Consider the following 16,493-nt stretch of genomic DNA (forward strand, 5'->3'; position numbering starts at 1 on the left):
CTTTAGATGTTTTCTGATTATTTTCACCACCCCACAGTTTTTACATATCTCAAACAAAAAGAAAGTCATGACAATCTGTGAATTATGATGAGCATTAACAATAATCCCTTGGCAAAAATAAAATTCCAGAGTTTATCCTATCCATCTTGTGCTCTGATACAGAGTAGGTGTTATTAGTCAAGTGTTACCAGACAAGTGTTACCAGACAAGTGTTATGTACTCGTGATGTCATTTATCTACAAAATTGTCCTTTAATTTGCCTATAATTGCCCTTGGGCAAGCCTAAACCCCAGGACAGATTGAGTGCCCACAGCTTTTCACCCTGACCAATTAGGCACATTTACATGACTGCCCTACTCTGCAGCTCAGATCTTGTCCAGAAGCCCAAGAGAAACATTACTCAGCGCCAATCAGTAACAGGATCATGGTTCCAGAGGTTTAACTGACAAGTGATTTTTGCTGATTGAACAAAATATTTTTCCATAACACCACCATGTTGACTCTGTTACTAAGTAAATCTCCCACTCTGGATTTTTGAGTGAGTATCATTAGAATATGGGAATGTGGGTGTGCTGCTGGTGATAGGAATGGAAAAAGGAATTATTTTCTCCATGTTCTACCTTTTTCCTCAGCCCTTTAAAATATTACTGTACTGATGTGGCTCTCACCTGACTAAATCTCCCTTTTCTAGAGATGACGTATCCTCACTGTGTTGGACATAGCAGGCAAGTCCATACAATGACACCCACAGGTCATCACTGAGTGCCCCCTGACCAGGCTGTACTTCTCACCTAATGAGCAATTACCATACCTTATTTTTCTTTCTGATCCCATATAGCAGCTCTTCCAGGCATACAAACTAGTACAGTTGATTGAAGGTTCACTCGGTGCAAAAGCACTCTTCATATACTATCTCAGTTAATGCTTACACGACTCCTGTGAAATAGATAATATTAGTATTTCCATCCTATAGATGCAGCACTTGAGCATCGAAAGGGTTAAAATACTTGCCCAGGGTCACATGACTAGAAAGTTGCAGAGCCAGGCTTGCCAAAGACAGCTGCTGCCTTGTTTCATATCACCTAGCTTTACAGTAACACAACTCTATTATTTAAGATAATGATGTTAGTGTAGAGTGAGAATAAATAAGTAGTGGTCAAGTCTGGAAATAAAATAGAAAGGCAGATGAATACATTTACTAGGGAATTTTCTTTTGATGTATAGTTGTGACTTGTTTCGTCTTCCTTTATGTATTGAAGATAAAAGTGTCAATTTTGTATTACTTAGAGCAGAGTTTCTCAACCCCCAACACTATTGACATTTTGGATCAGACAATTCCTTGTTGTCTAGGGATGGGCTGTGCATTGTAGGATATTGAGCAATATCTCTGGCTCTCCACACTAGATGCCAGTAGCATTTCACCAACCCCAGCTGTGGCATCAAAAATATCTCCACACATTGCCAAATGTCCCCTGAGGGGACAAAATCATTCCCACATTGAGAATCACTAATCTAGGGGATCTCTGAGAGCAAACAAAATAATTGCTCTGCCTTGAAAATTAGACAGTGCTGGCACTCAGTTGGGTGGCCCAAGTGAGAGACCCCAGGGAGCCTTCTTTAGTTGGAATGAGAGATTGTTCTGAACCAGAGCTGAGTCAGGACCCAGTGTGCCCATGCCCTCTTCTTAGTAAGAAAAGGAAGATGTAGGAACTTAGGGCACAGCCAGAGATCACTGGTTTGTTTTCCAGATTCAACTTCAGGGAACTTAAAATAAGTGTTCTGGAACAAATGCTTAGTGATGTAGAAGGAGGAAATAACACCTCTCATTTACTGGAATATCAGATCACTTACATCACTTAATTCTTAAGATAATCCAATAAGTCAGGTAGAATTTATCATTTCCATTTTACAGAATCAAAAAGGAATGTCTAAGAAGTTGAAAGACTAGCTCACGGTTAGAAAGTGAGGTAACTGGAAGAAGGACATTGCTTTTTTTTTTTGAGATGGAGTCTCACTCTGTCACCCAGGCTGGAGTGCAGTGGTGCAATCTCAGCTCACTGCAACCTCCACCTCCCAGGTTCAAGTGATTCTCCTGCCTCAGCCTCCCAAGTAGCTCAGACTACAGGCATGTGCCACCACTTCTGGCTAATTTATGTATATATTTTTAGTAGAGATGGGATTTTGCCATGTTGTTCAGGCTGGTCTCCAACTCCCGACCTTTCTATCTGACTTAAATGTTTATGCTCTTTCCAATCCATCCCAGGATTTTAGAGAGAATCTTCTAGAGATTACATGGAAAGATTAATAGAAAACCTCCCTTTCATTCACTCATTTGTCCAGCAAAAATATACGTACACCCACTCTAGGCAGATGCTATGCTATCCACCAAGGATACAAACATAAAATCTAATCCCAGCCTTAAAGAGCTCAGATTAGTGAAAGAAAAAGACATACATAAAATATTTATAATACAACATGCTAAACACAGTGATAAGGACATCCATGTACTATGGGAACATAGAAGAGGGAAACCCAGTGCAGCCTTAGGAAAGTGATGGGGAGGGTTCTCAGGGAAGGCTTCATGGAAGAGGTGGTATGGGAACAGAGTTCAAAGATGTCAGGATTTGTCCTAGGAAATGACAAAAAATCTCACAATTTCCCACTGAAAATCAACTGCTACAAATTGCAGTTTAGATATGACAACAGAAAAGTACACCAAACATTTTCATTAAAAGGAAAGACAGTATGTTGAGGGGAGAGACCCCAGCCTTCTTTGTTGGCACAAGGTGTATCATTTCTCAGCGGGTGCTGAGCAGGAAGACTGACTGCCATTTGTATTAGTCAAGGTTCTCCATAGAGACAGAACAAAAGGAGGGATGGGAAAAGGTAGGGAGAGAGAGATTTTAAGGAACTCCTCATGCAACTGTGCCAGTTGGCAAGTCTGAAATCTGTAGAATAAGTCAGCAGGCTGAACATGCAGGCAAGAGTTACATTACCTTCTTGACTCCGAATTCCACAGGGCAGGCCAGCAGGCAGGAAACTCAAGCAGAATTTCTACATTGCAGGCTTGAGGTAAAATTTTCTTCTTCCGGAAACCTCACTCTTTGTTCTTCAGGCCTTCAAAGGATTGGATGAGACTTACCCACATTAACCTGCATTATTTGAGTAAAGGAATCTGCTTTAGTCAAAGTCTACTGATTTAAATGTTAATCACACCCACAAATACATTCATAGCCACATCCACAGTGGGGTTTGACCAAACAACTAGGCATCATAACCTAACCAAGTTGACACATAAAATTAACCATGACACCATTGTTGTTCACTCATTAATCTCTCCCAGAAAGAAATATAATTTTCCATCTGGAAACCTGTTAGAACTGGGAAGTTAAAATCTCTACAGCCCAATGTGCTACAGGCTTCAGATCCCCTGGGAAAGTTGCGGCCTGGGGTGGGGAAGGAAACATATCAGCTAACATTCAGTTGAATATTTTAATACCACTCTTAGAGTCATAAATCCCAATATGCCTTAGCCCTAAAGCAGATCCCTGAAAGAGACAGAGTAATTCTTAAGGTTTTGGTAATTCAAAATCCATTTTAAATATACAAAAGGAGCTCTTTAATGGGCCCCAAGGTGAATCTTTTCATAAAATAATAAATTAAGTGGGGTTTTTTCCAGTTCGAGGAAACACTCATGTATTTCTAACATCCTACACTAAAATGCCTTGACTTGAATAGCTGTGTGTGTGCATGGACATGCATTTATTCATTTCTGTTTTTTCTTAACAGACAAAGAGATGGAATAATTTTATTCAGGTCTGATACACCAGTGTATGCCTGAGCATGTATATGTATATATAACCAGTAACATCTCAGTTATTGGCATGACGGGAAACATTTCTTTCCATGAACATAATTTGTTGGTTATATCAAGACGATCATTCCCACATTTAAATAGTGAAATTGTCCAGGAAAGAAGACTCCATGGTACACAACAGATTCTTAACCAGAAATCTTTAATTTAATAACCAGTTAATTTGTTGCAGAATCCACATGCTTTGACAAGGAGTCCATACAAATAAACCTCTGACAAATCTAAGCTGAATTAATCAGCAGGAAGAAAAAGAAATGCTTTCCTGTAAACTTCGCCCTGATGAAAAAGAGAGGGTGTCAGAAGTCCATGACAAAACCCAGGCACATCCAAAATAAGTTTGATTATAAAAGCAAGAACTCCTTTCTGGTTTTGTACGATGACTGGGGGAGGGCTGGCAAGAACATGATAAATTATTCAGGTTTAAGAGACAGTGATAAAAATGTAAATGCAATCCTGTCACGGAATCTTTGCACCAGCTGAATAAATTCAAACTAGAAGCTGAATCAGCATCTTGCCTCTGATTAAAACCAATTGAAAGCACAAAGACAGGAAGAAGAAAACCTCATAAGTTCTTTGGAAATGGCAGATAAATTGATCAAGCATAACTGCAACATTAAGATGAAACAGTTTTACTAATATTGCCACAGGCCAAGGGGCCCTGCCAGCTCTCTTCAAATGGTAGCACTAATCAAAGAACTAGGTCTTACTTAAGCTCAAAAGTGATTATTACTTCATTAATTATGGTCATGTCCCTATTCTTTCATTGTGACCACATTTCGTCTTTTCCCAAAAGCAGTCCATTAGCCTCATTTCATCTTTAATGGGTAATATGTTCCTTTCTGAGCATGCTTTCTGTGTGCATAGATTCAAGCTGCTGAACAACAGCTCTACATCCCAAGCCGGTGCCCAACATTGGCCCTATACTTGCTTGACACTATGGTCAGAGAGCACAACAAAATAAAAAAAAATTTTTTTCATATCTATTCGAGACAGATCAAGAGATAACATACGAACATGAGCAAATGTATTTTTCTTCTACAGCTCAGGGATTAAAAGCTGCGGCTTGGTATCCAGGCTCCCTGGGTTCAAAGACAGGCATGCACCTCACAAGAAGTCAGGGGCTGGGCAGCCTTTCTTATCTCTAACACAGGGATAACAACAGGGTTTGTGGCAAGGATTTAATTAATGGAAAGAGCCTGGGATGTGTCTGGCACATAATAAGTGCTCAATAAATGTTAGTTCTTATTAACATTGTGTTTACATTAAACATATGCCACTGTCACCGGTAGAGGGTTGTGACTTCAAGTTGTCCAGGTTCTTGGCATTTTAAACAAAGAACTGGACAAAATGCCCAGCAAAGCAAAGAAAGAATGAAGCAACAAAAGAACGAAAGCAGGGATTTATTGAAAACGAAAGTACACTCCACAGTGTGGAAGCAGACCCGTGCAGTGGCTCAAGGGCCCAGACACAGAAATCTTCTTGGGTCCAAATACCCCCTAGAAGTTTCCCATTGGCCACTTCATGCTCACCTCAAGTAAATGAAGTGGTAGCTGGCAATCACTCTGATTGGCTGCAGAAAGCAGCCAACCAGAGACTGAAATGAAGTTACAAAGGTCACACTCCTGTGCAAACATCCGATTGGTTGCAAAAAACAACCAATCAGAGGCTAAGGTGAAGTTACAAAGTTATATTTCTATGCGAAAAAAGACTAGACCTGCAATCAGTCTGATTTGTGGTGGACAGCCAATTTCTCATCTGCCCGGCAGAAAAGGTCAAAGGGTGTAGCCTCTGGTCCTTTTCTTACTTAGGCGTGGAAAGTTAGGGTTTTCCTTTCAAGTTAGTTCTAGGAAGTCAGCATGAAACAGCCTTAGGTTCCCTGCCTCCAGACACTATTCTCCTGCCTCATCACCCACTTAGGAGTTAGACAATTCGTTTGAGTGCTTAAGGAAAAAGTCACCAGGCAGTCCATCCAGCCACTCCTGCACATCTACTCAACAGCACAGCCTGGTGTGTCCACTTATACGCACACACAGAATGCCATAAGAAGTGGGCTGCTGTGCACAGTCTCTCCCGATTTGGCTATAAGCCCTTAGGATTCATTTCAACGTCATAGTGTAGTGGAAATTATAGAATTCTATCAATATCAGGTAATAAAGTTGCTTAATGAGCCTATTCACAAATATCCGCTGAGTAGTCCCCATATGCCCAGAACTATGCCATGCATGAAAGGGCACAAAAGATCTGGAAAAGGCTGTAAAGCCTTCCAGATGTTAACAACTATTTAGGGAGAAAAAGGCTTATTCTGAATTACTAAAAGATTAAGCTAGTATGTGAATTATGTCATTATAGATAGTGATACAATAAAGCAACATAGCATAATGTGCTATTCACAGGTCTAGAACTTTCTGAAAAGGAGAATGAGAGGTGAGGAAGCTCTCGAGGGGCCCATGTGTTGGGGGTGGTGGATATGTATACACACACACACACACACACACACACACACACACACTCACCCTGTCCTGCCACCATTAGGTAAAGTGTCCTGCCACTCCTTGCACATCCGTCATTACCAAAGAGATATTAAACTAGACAATTGTAAAAAAATAACACCTTCAGTGGCAAAACTGCCTTATGCAGAGATGTGGATGATTTTTTACCTACTTCATCTTTGCATGTGGCTCAGGGGAGTTTTCTCAGCGATTAGCAGGGGCACTGGCAGAAGACAATAGGCCTAGGAGCTTCCCTGGCTGCCCTCACCATTGCACCAACCCCAAACCCCCCTGAGGACATCTTGCAGACCAGTAACCTGCTGACTCTCATTCCTCTCATTCCTTTCTTGCTGTTTTTCCTGGCTAGCTCCAGAGCCAGCAGAAGAAGGTCAACGTCACTCTTAAACTATGTCAAACAGTGTTGTAGTTCAGGAGTGGAGGTGAACTGTTTACACACGGTCTTTGTTTCCTCTAGCCAGGATTTCATTGCTGATCCTGCCCTACAAGGTCATACCAGAGGGCACAGAATGGGCCTCCCGGCCTACATGCTGCTGTGACTGTCTGTCTGAGGGAAGGATCAGATTTAGGCCTGGACATGTTGCTTTTATTGTTGTTGTTATTGTTGTTTAAACCAATTTATTGGCAAGTCAGTGACATAAGGGCTTCAGGGAAGTTCCTACATATCTTCCTCCTCCATCACTCCTCAGCAGTCCTCTTTGCCTCTTCAATCAGCTTGTCCTCTTTGCCTCTTCAGTCAGCTTGTCCTCTTTGCCTCTTCAATCAGCTTGTCCTCTTTGCCTAAACATTTCTGCTTTAGAAGGGCAAACTGTCCAGCTGATTCTTGAGCCACAGTTTTCAATTACAATGTGTGATGGGGTGCTTCCTTCTTTTGTGTGAAATTCCTATTGTGAGTGACCTCCCCTTTGAATGAATTAGGTCACAAACTATAATGGCCCTTTTTTTCCTGGTACTGCAAGCCCATTTATTTTTATTTTAAGAGACAGGGACTTGCTCTGTTACCCAGGCTGGAATTCAGTGATGTGATCATAGCTCACTGCAGCCTCCAACTCCTGGGCTCAATCAATCCTCCTTTCTCAGCCTCCCAAGTATATAAAACTACAGGTGTGTGGGTATTTTTTTAAAAAATTCTTTGTAGAGACAGGGTCTTGCTGTGTTGCCCAGGCGGGTCTCAAACTCCTGGCCTCAAGAGATCTTCTCACCTCAGCCTCCCAAAGTGCCAGGATTACAGACATGAGACACCGTGCCCCACCCTGAAAGCCCATTTTGAACCCAACGCACTGTGCTGGAAATTGGATGAAGATTTTTAAAAAATAAGTCACATGTAGTTCTTGCTTTCATATTGATAAGAATTTAGTATTGCTATGAAGTTGAGCAGGAAGTGAAGGCAAAAATATTGATATTCTCGTCAAGCGCATCCATGTGAAGAGACCACCAACAGGCTTTGTGTGAGCAACAAGGCTGTTTATTTCACTCGGGTGCAAGTGGGCTGAGTCCGAAAAGAGAGTCCGTGAAGGGAGATGGGGAAGGGATTGCTTTATAGGAGTTGGGTGGGTAATGGAAAATTACAGTAAAAGCTGGTTATCTATTGCTGGCGGAGGAGGGGGGTAACAAGGTACATGGTGGGGAGATCATAAAAGACTCATTGTCCAGAAGAAGAATGTCATGAGGCCGATCGATTGATCAGTTGGGGCAGGGCAGGAACAAGTCATAATGGAATGTCTTAAGGTTGGTCAATCAGTTAAGACAGGAGCTGGCTGTTTCACTTCTTTTGTTGTTTTCGATTGCCTCCGGCCATTTGGATGCATACGTGCAGGCTTGGGCTCAGAGGCCTGACAATTCTAATATAAGGCGGAAGCCCAGATGAATAATACAGGAAAAGTTCTGGGAAGTTGTAGACACAGGGAATAGCAGGAGCTAAATATTGAGGATGGAGAGGGCAGGTTGTTTGCAGGCCAGTGAGCAGATCATCTGGTGGAATTGTATGGTCACAGGCCATCCAAAAGCCCTTTCTGAGATGAAGCAGAGAACTTCAGAGAACAGCTGCCAACTGTCTTGCTCTCAGAACTTCAAAACTTGCCCTCTCTTGCATACCACATCCAATTTGGAGCCTACTTCCTATTAGTTTATTGAAATGCAAAATGCATACTAAAACCCTTAGCAGTAGTCTCAAACATTGAGCCCTTGTGGTTTTTAAAATCAGAGAATCATTACTTGGGAGTGGGAGATGCATGAACTATTTGCTCCTGGAAAGTGACATACTGAGGTTACTTGGCAGATGAGTCTCACACAGAATAGCCTGCTTGCTTTTGCCAATTTGTTAATATTAAAAACTGGAAAACTATGTAACTACTAAAAATATCAAGTAGAATGGGCTCCTTTAAAAACCTAGGAGCACTGGACTCTTCAAACAAAGGCCAAATAATTGTTTGTAAAAAGAATCCTGTGAAAGAGACACTGTGCTAGGTGGGCAAGTGGATCACCCTCCCATGTTTCAAATCATGCTGTGGCCCAGAAAACTATATTCCATAATATGAATGACAGGAATGAAGAGAAGAAGCAAGGCAAGAAAGGGAAGAGGTGAATAGTTACTGGAGAACAGAGGGAGGAAGCAAGGAAGAATGCAAAAGAAAGAAGAAATTGCGCTTGCAGCATGTGGATCAGTATTTGGAAACTGTTGAATCAGATTAATTCCAAATTCTAGGACTATATCATGAATCTCTCTCTCTCTCTTTTTTTTTTTTTTTTTTTTTGAGACAGAATCTTGCTATGTTGCCCAGGCTAGAGTGCAGTGGTGCTACCTCAGCTCCCTGCAAATTCTGCCTCCCAGGTTCAAGCGATTCTCCTATCTCAGCCTCCCAAGTAGCTGGGATTACAGGCATGCGCCACCACCATGCCCAGCTAATTTTTGTATTTTTAGTAGAGATGAAGTTTCACCATGTTGGCCAGGCTGTTCTTAAACTCCTGACCTCAGGTGATCTGCCTGCCTCGGCATCCCAAATTGCTGGGATTACAGGCGTGAGCCACCACACCCGGCCTGTATTATGAATCTCTTAAGTGAGCTCTTTAGCTTAGGGACAAAAGTATATACATTTTCATTTTGATCATGAATGTTATGAGAGATTAAATTGGACTACCTACCTGGTTAGAAGAAGGAGGTTGGGGTCAGGTTTGGGATGAGTGTATATCACCAGTGATTTCCAAATACTACAACATAGTGATCCCTTGCTGGGGCTCTGGGTTGCAGTGTCTGGTATCATTATTCCACCCTGCATTTAAGCATGGGCTTGGAACCAGGTGGAGGGAACAAAAGATCTGGAAGGATTCTGCCTTTTTACACCAAATGGCTTTGTGATCTTTCCCTTTGTAATGAAAACCAAACCAGTCAGATTAAAATTATCAGCCCATTGAATGAGATAATCTATGTGAAGTAAACAGAAGTCACTGTGTCCTAGCAAGGTATCATTATGCAAATGGAGGTATAATGCAAGGTTCCTAACACCAGTGGTCTGCATGTGCTCCAGGGTCTCTGTCATCTTTAAACACATGTTCCCTTACATGTGGATATGTAGGGTAGATACAAACTGAGAATGGAAAATTTCCCAGACCCTAATATCTAGGCAAGTACAGTGTGGTCAGTGGAAATTAGATGTAGATGCAAGAGTGAAAAATAAAAGATTCTGAATTCTGCTTTACAGAATTTGGGGCTGTTCTGGGGCTTTCACTGAAAGGAGAAAGGTGGCTGGGTTGTAATTCCTAGCATGCATCATTCAGTACGAGGAAGGTTGTGCTTCGGTGACAGTCCTGTCCTCCCAAATATCAGTGGCCTAAAACAAAGATTTATTTCTCACTTGTACTATACATCCCTTGTGGCTTGGCTGTAGGTTTTGTGCTGTATCACCCTCACTGAAGGATCTAGCCCAATGAGGCAGTCCCTGCCTGGTCATTATCGGCAAAAGGGAAGAGATCTTTGAATGGTTTTGTACCAGCAATTTAATATGATAGTATGGTAGTAATACGCATCACTTTTACTCACAACTCATTGGCCAACACTAGTTATCTGGTACCAGCTCAGTCTGAAGAAGGCGAGCAAGAAATGCAGTCCCACCATGAACCCAGAAGGCAGAAAGCCAGAAATATCTAATCAACTCCATTCATAACAACCACATGACACATCATTGTATTTGAATAAAATTGCACTGGTCTACCTGGGTAAAAGGTATGTGAATGCTCAGATGCTATGGCTGAGTCTGCCATGGCCTTTTATGTTATTTATTTTAATGACATTGATAATTACTCTCTTTATTGATAGTATGATCATTAATTTTAATGACATTAGGTAAAGTCATTAACTTTTTCTAAAGCCAGTCAGGAACACTGTAACAACTAGAGGCCACAGGGCAACTTCTTTAGTACAGGAGTGAACGTGAGTCACAGTGTTGTCACTGAGGTCATCTTTGCACTGAAGGTTAGAAACTCAAAACAAAGCTCAACGTGAAGTGACACTCAGAGTATACACTTGCCTCCTTGCTTAGCATAAGTCACTTAACATTTCTAAATACGTGTTTTTTGCCATGTGCTTGATAGGCAATGGAAATAATGAACAAAATTCTCTCAAGCAAGATTGGCCCTATGAACAAGTGAAGATGGTGGGCGATTTCAGCTGCTTCAGAATCACTCTACCTGTCTCAAGGACAAAGGGAAGAAACCCACAATACTAGATGTATTATATATTTTCTAGAGTCCAAAAGTGGTGTGGCTCAGTACATAATGTCTGTGGATCTGATACTTGAAACAACTTACATCCCACGGCACTGTTGTTCACCTCAGTGGATGCAGGACCTCTCACTGCTGGCCGGCCTCCTGAATTGTTCTGAGTTTCCAGGGTGTCTTCTGCAAGGTCTTTCCCCACAGGTTGCTGGAGACTTTATCACTGTTGCAGGAGGCCCAGCAGCTTCGCCCCAGAGGCCACCAGTGCTGCCTAGGCGAGGCAGTGCTACTTCTGAAGTGCTGGACACTGCTGCTTCCGCTGGGCATTGCAGCTCCACTGCTGCGGTCGTCCATCTGTACACATCTGTCTGTCCAGCTGCGCCATGGAGCCCAAGACGTCATTCAAAGATCGCAACACCAAGAGTGCTCTTCCTGGGAGCTGCTACTCCTCAGCCACTGCTCACCATCCCTCTCCATTTGAGCTTTCCTCCCACCAAAATATACTGAGAAGTTTGATGAGGTAGAGGAGAATATGATTCCATACCCTTTGTGTGGGGGCAGGAGAGGGGTCCATGGCAGTGAAAGTTGGGTGACAAATAATATAGTGTTTAGTTAAACTGTTCTATAAGCATTTAGTCACAGTCCTCTCACTCCTAAAAACCCAGGCCTGAGTGAGTAGAAGCAGTGACCACTGTAGACTGAATATAAATTACCAAAATATCAGAATCACTCCTCACTCTCCAGCCATTGTTTTGTTATGAGTTACTTTAATTTATGTAATGTATACAATGTGCTGAGAGCGTTGGTAGGTACATAGTAGTCTCTACACAAATATTTTGTTGTGGTTGTTGCTAAGCATTCAAGTCCTTCCTTGAGAAGCAGTTATCTCTTAAAAACTCCTAAGGGTCATTGCAACCAACTTCTCAAAGATCGTCAAACAATCCCAACTATGTCTGAATCTCTTCTAAAACTCATACCCACACAACGATTCTGCTAGCCAGAAACTGTTGACTTCACGTTATTCATAAGAAAACTAAAGCTCAGAGAGGTTAAGCAACTTCCTCAAGGTCACAGAGTAACAAGTGATGGAGCCAGGATTCAAACTCAGGACTGCCTGATTTTGAACCCATTTATACTATGGATAGAATAGAGGGTTAGAGCAGTGAATCTCAACCAAGGGTGATTTTACCCCATCAGGGGACATTTGGCAATCAGGAGACATTTTCATTCGTCACTGCTTAGGGAGAGGGAAGTAGTACTGGCATCTAATGGGTAGAGGCCAGAAATGCCGCTAAATGTCCTGCAATGCACAGGACAGGCCTCTCCCTCTCTCCCTACAATGCCCCCCAACAAAAGGTATCAGGTTCAAATGTCAACTGTGCTGAGGTTAAGAAACCCAGGATTGGAGGAACATATTAATACATTAAATTGCTAGGAAAGAAAAATCCAGGGACAGCAGGAAGAACATATTGAAAAACTACATTCATGATTACGGGTTGAAGTAGATTTTGGTAAGCAGAGGTAGAAGGCAAGAATAGTAGAGAGAACAGCATGAACAAAGAAGGAGAAGAAATATAAGAGATATTTGCAGGAAAGTAAAAGTCCAGGAACAGGGAAGAAGTGGAAGTAGAAATTGAAAAGCTACATTGAGACTTAATTTGGGGAGGCCTGGAATGCAAAGAATTTAAGTGTAGAGAGCCTGGAACAAAATTTCTCAAAGTATTTGTCTTGAGCTCACCATGCTCACCAAGTAACATGAGGGTCTGTTAAAAAAAAAAAAAAAATTCTTTTTTTTAATCCAAGCATTCTGCATCAATGCAATGGATATATGGCCTTAGACAATTTCAGTCCTATCCCATCACTTGAAGAAGGAAAAACTGGGGCCCAGGGTATGAGGTCACTTCCCCATGGTCACTGGTGACTTAGTGACTAGGCTGGAACTGAAACCAAATCTTGGGATTAGATCCAGTGTTTATGATATATAGTTTGGTCCCTGGGATCTCAAAAGCACAGCCAGTTTTTTCTCCCTTTTATGATTCTTCTTGTATTTGTATAGAGAAGATTATCGGTGAATCGTCTTCATTATTTCCCTATTCCTACTTGAAGTGCCCAAAATGTGCAAGGCCAAATATTGTGGCACAAGCCAAATAGCATTTTTCTACTAAAAAAGAAAAACGTTGTTGAGGAAAGAGGGTCGGAATAAATGGAAGGGCTATTATTTTGCCCTTGGAGGCATTTTCTGAGAATCAAGGTTGAGGCCCGACAGGTATTTCCCATTTCAGCTTTGCATGTGGGCCCAAGTTGAATGAAGAATTGAGATTTGGCTAAAGAGGCAAGTAACATAATCCTAAAAAGAATCCCAGGGATGGATCCAGGCGAGGCAGCTTGTACACAGAGCCAGGCGTCTTTGACCCACAGAACATTTCACAACCTGAGAGCTTCGTTTTGGAATTTTTGTATTTATTCCTCTCAATTGGGCAAAAAAAAAAAAGAAAAAGAAAAATTATGTTCCCACTGCAACATAAAGGTTATTTATTTCCAAACAAAAGAATTAGGAAATGTGAACTTTAAGGCTTTGAGACTAACATTAACTCATCGGCAAGAGACAGATGGTATTTTGTATCTTCAATGAAGAGGCTGTTAAATGTGAACTTAATACATCTGGGATGAATCATCAGGGTGAGCTAATTTGCTAAAACCTTAGCTTTTGCATTTCCTGATTAGATTTTTTTCTCTTTTCATCTTTCAATCTGGCATCTTCATCCCTAACAATTTTCCATTTAACACAAGGGAAATACTTTGAATTTTCCTTTATTTGTAGTTTCACCAGGGTCATTCTAGGGCATTTTCCTCAGGCTTAGTTTAAAATTGTGATGAAACAATTTAGAAAAAAAGACTTTAATATGGAGATGTCATTTAATATGAAGGTATCAAGTTATTTAAGAGGGACATTATATATAATATTATGTATATATTTATATACTACATATACATGAATATATTTTATATATTTATTTATTTTCCCCCTTTCCAATGATCTTCTATTGGTAGTACTTCCTTCCACATTTGCTTATTTCTGCTAAGTGCTTATGTGACTCCCATGTATAATTTTTTCAGATTGACGAGATAGGATTTTGGTTTTGCCCTTTTTTCCTCAAAGTGCCCCTTTAGTGTGCTGGATATCTTATTAAGTCTATGAGATAGAAATCCTCGCTGTCATGTATGTATTCAATAGATGTTTCCTAAATGTCTCATATGTATGCCTCCCCTTAATAATTCCCATGATGTTTAGGAAGCTGTGACGGTGCAGTATATCACCAGGAAGAAAATGTTATTATTAGACACCTACAGAAAACACGTTGCTCCAGACTGTGGTCCAAAGTGTTTGTTGGCTTTTCTTATTGAGTTATCTATTAGTCTGTACAGAATCCACCCCCAGGGGACATGGTAAAATCCATCTTTCTTTCTCTAAGGATCCCTCACTCTCTTCTGCAACTCTCTTCTTCCCCAACAGTCCTGGCTTTGCCCCGGAAGGGGGGTTTGTCAGATCCTTCCAGGGAAACTTTTACTTCATCAGTGAGTGTTTCTTTTGCTAATACTTGTTGAGAATTTAGAGGTGATAATTCATCTCATCCCTCTCATTACCACCACCACTTCAACTTTGGAATCAAGGAGTCAGATAATAGGAAAATCAAAATATCAGCATGATGGCAAATAAAGCCATTTTTGAAACTATTGGTGTGGGCCCATGTCCAGAAAGGAATTCTCAATTCCCAGATTTAGACCTTGGGGCCTCTTCTCAAGGGAGTGAGAGAGTCTGCAGAGAAGCCTCTCTAACCCAGAGTCCCTCTCTTATATCCATTAGGCTCCAGGAGTTAGGAAAGAAGAAGTCAGTGCTCTAAAGAGCCTCCAGGAAGTACGTAAAACTGACCCCTAACCTCCATGAGCTCAGTAGGGAAGAAAGGACAAGGGCAGATGCAGGAAAACAACAACTCAGATGGGACTGAGCCACAGGTTTCTAAACCTTGAAACCCAATCGCACAAACACGATGGGGTGGGCAAAGAGAGGCACGTTCTTCCCAACTTTTTCTTGCTGGGTAGAGTAGTGGAAATCTTCTCCCTTTCTGAAAACATGAAGAATACAGAAGGTCTCCTCTAACACTCTCAAGATTCTGTTTTCTTAAACTATTAGGTTGTAATTAGACTAGTGGTCTACCAGGGCTTAGGCTGTTCCCTTGGGTAGTCTCAGGGCAGTCCTACTCCTGCCTTTGTGAGGTTTCTCTCTCCATATCAACCCCCTCTTCCTTGTGTATACTGTCTGGATCATGGTGTACAGTTTAATCTTTGCCCTGGTAAACTCTAATACTTAAAACTCTTAATACTTAGACAAGTATTTACCTAAGTATTAAGTAAATACTCTAGGCTTGAAATGTATTCCTTATTCTATTATCTCAGATTATCTATATTATCAGATTATCTATATTATCTCAGATTGTCACTGGCCAAGATGCCCAATAGAATTCATCAGAAGTTATACACCACGCCCAAATAATACCAATACAACCTAAAATACAATGTCAGTGCAATAAGAATAACTCAAGTTTGAATTTGAACTATCTCCTAATATTAAACTCCCAGAGAGCAATCAAGTCCAAAATTCGAATCCCTTTTAATATTATAATCTAAAGAAATTAAAGGCCAACATTCTTAAAGACTACAAAAATTAAAGCCATATCTTCTCCATTTGTAAAAAATATTGCTTAGTCTCACACATAAGGATCTTTAGATTCCTTAATAGAGTGTGGTTTCTGCATTTATAGCCTCTCACTGAAATAAGGGTGGTTCCTTTAGAATCTCCACAGTTGGATTAATCAAAGCCATGTTCATTGCACCTCTAATCACAATAGCTAAGATAAGGAAACTACCTAAGTGTTTGTTGATAGATGAATGGATAGTTATACACACACACACATATATATATATACACACACACAATGGAATAATATTTAGTCTTTTTCAAAAATTTTTAATTATTTTTAAAATTTTATTTATTTATTTATTTATTTATTTATTTATTTATTTATTTATATTTTTAGAGACAAGATCTCATTCTGTAGCCCAGGCTGAAGAGCAGTGTTGTGATCATAGCTCACTGCAGCCTCAAACTCCTTGGCTCAAGCAATCCCCAGCTCAGCCTCCCAAAATGCTGGGATTACACGTGTGGGCCACCTCACCCAACCCTATTTAATCTTAAGAAGGAAGAAAATCCTACCATTGGCAAAAATATAAATAAACCTGGAGGACATTATGCTATGTAAAATCAGCCAGACATGGAAGGAAAAATACTATATGATCTCACTTATCTGTGGAAGTAGAAAAGTTGAAATCACAGAAACAGAGAG

The 16,493-nt window shown here is 40.9% G+C and overlaps 1 long non-coding RNA gene across 2 annotated transcripts in view; it reads right to left on the minus strand.

The window, feature by feature from the left end:
* LOC109025904 (uncharacterized) overlaps positions 1-16,493 on the minus strand; it is a 472,591-nt gene that overhangs the window by 40,427 nt on the left and 415,671 nt on the right. For both annotated transcript variants that reach the window (XR_008677481.2, XR_008677482.2), the window contains 2 exons: positions 2,997-3,152; positions 812-936 (listed from right to left, as the gene is read on the minus strand). This is a non-coding gene — a long non-coding RNA (uncharacterized lncRNA). The remainder of the gene's footprint in view (positions 1-811; positions 937-2,996; positions 3,153-16,493) is intronic.

This window comes from Gorilla gorilla, chromosome 11 (genome assembly GCF_029281585.2).
Source record: "Gorilla gorilla gorilla isolate KB3781 chromosome 11, NHGRI_mGorGor1-v2.1_pri, whole genome shotgun sequence".
Taxonomy (NCBI): domain Eukaryota; kingdom Metazoa; phylum Chordata; class Mammalia; order Primates; family Hominidae; genus Gorilla; species Gorilla gorilla.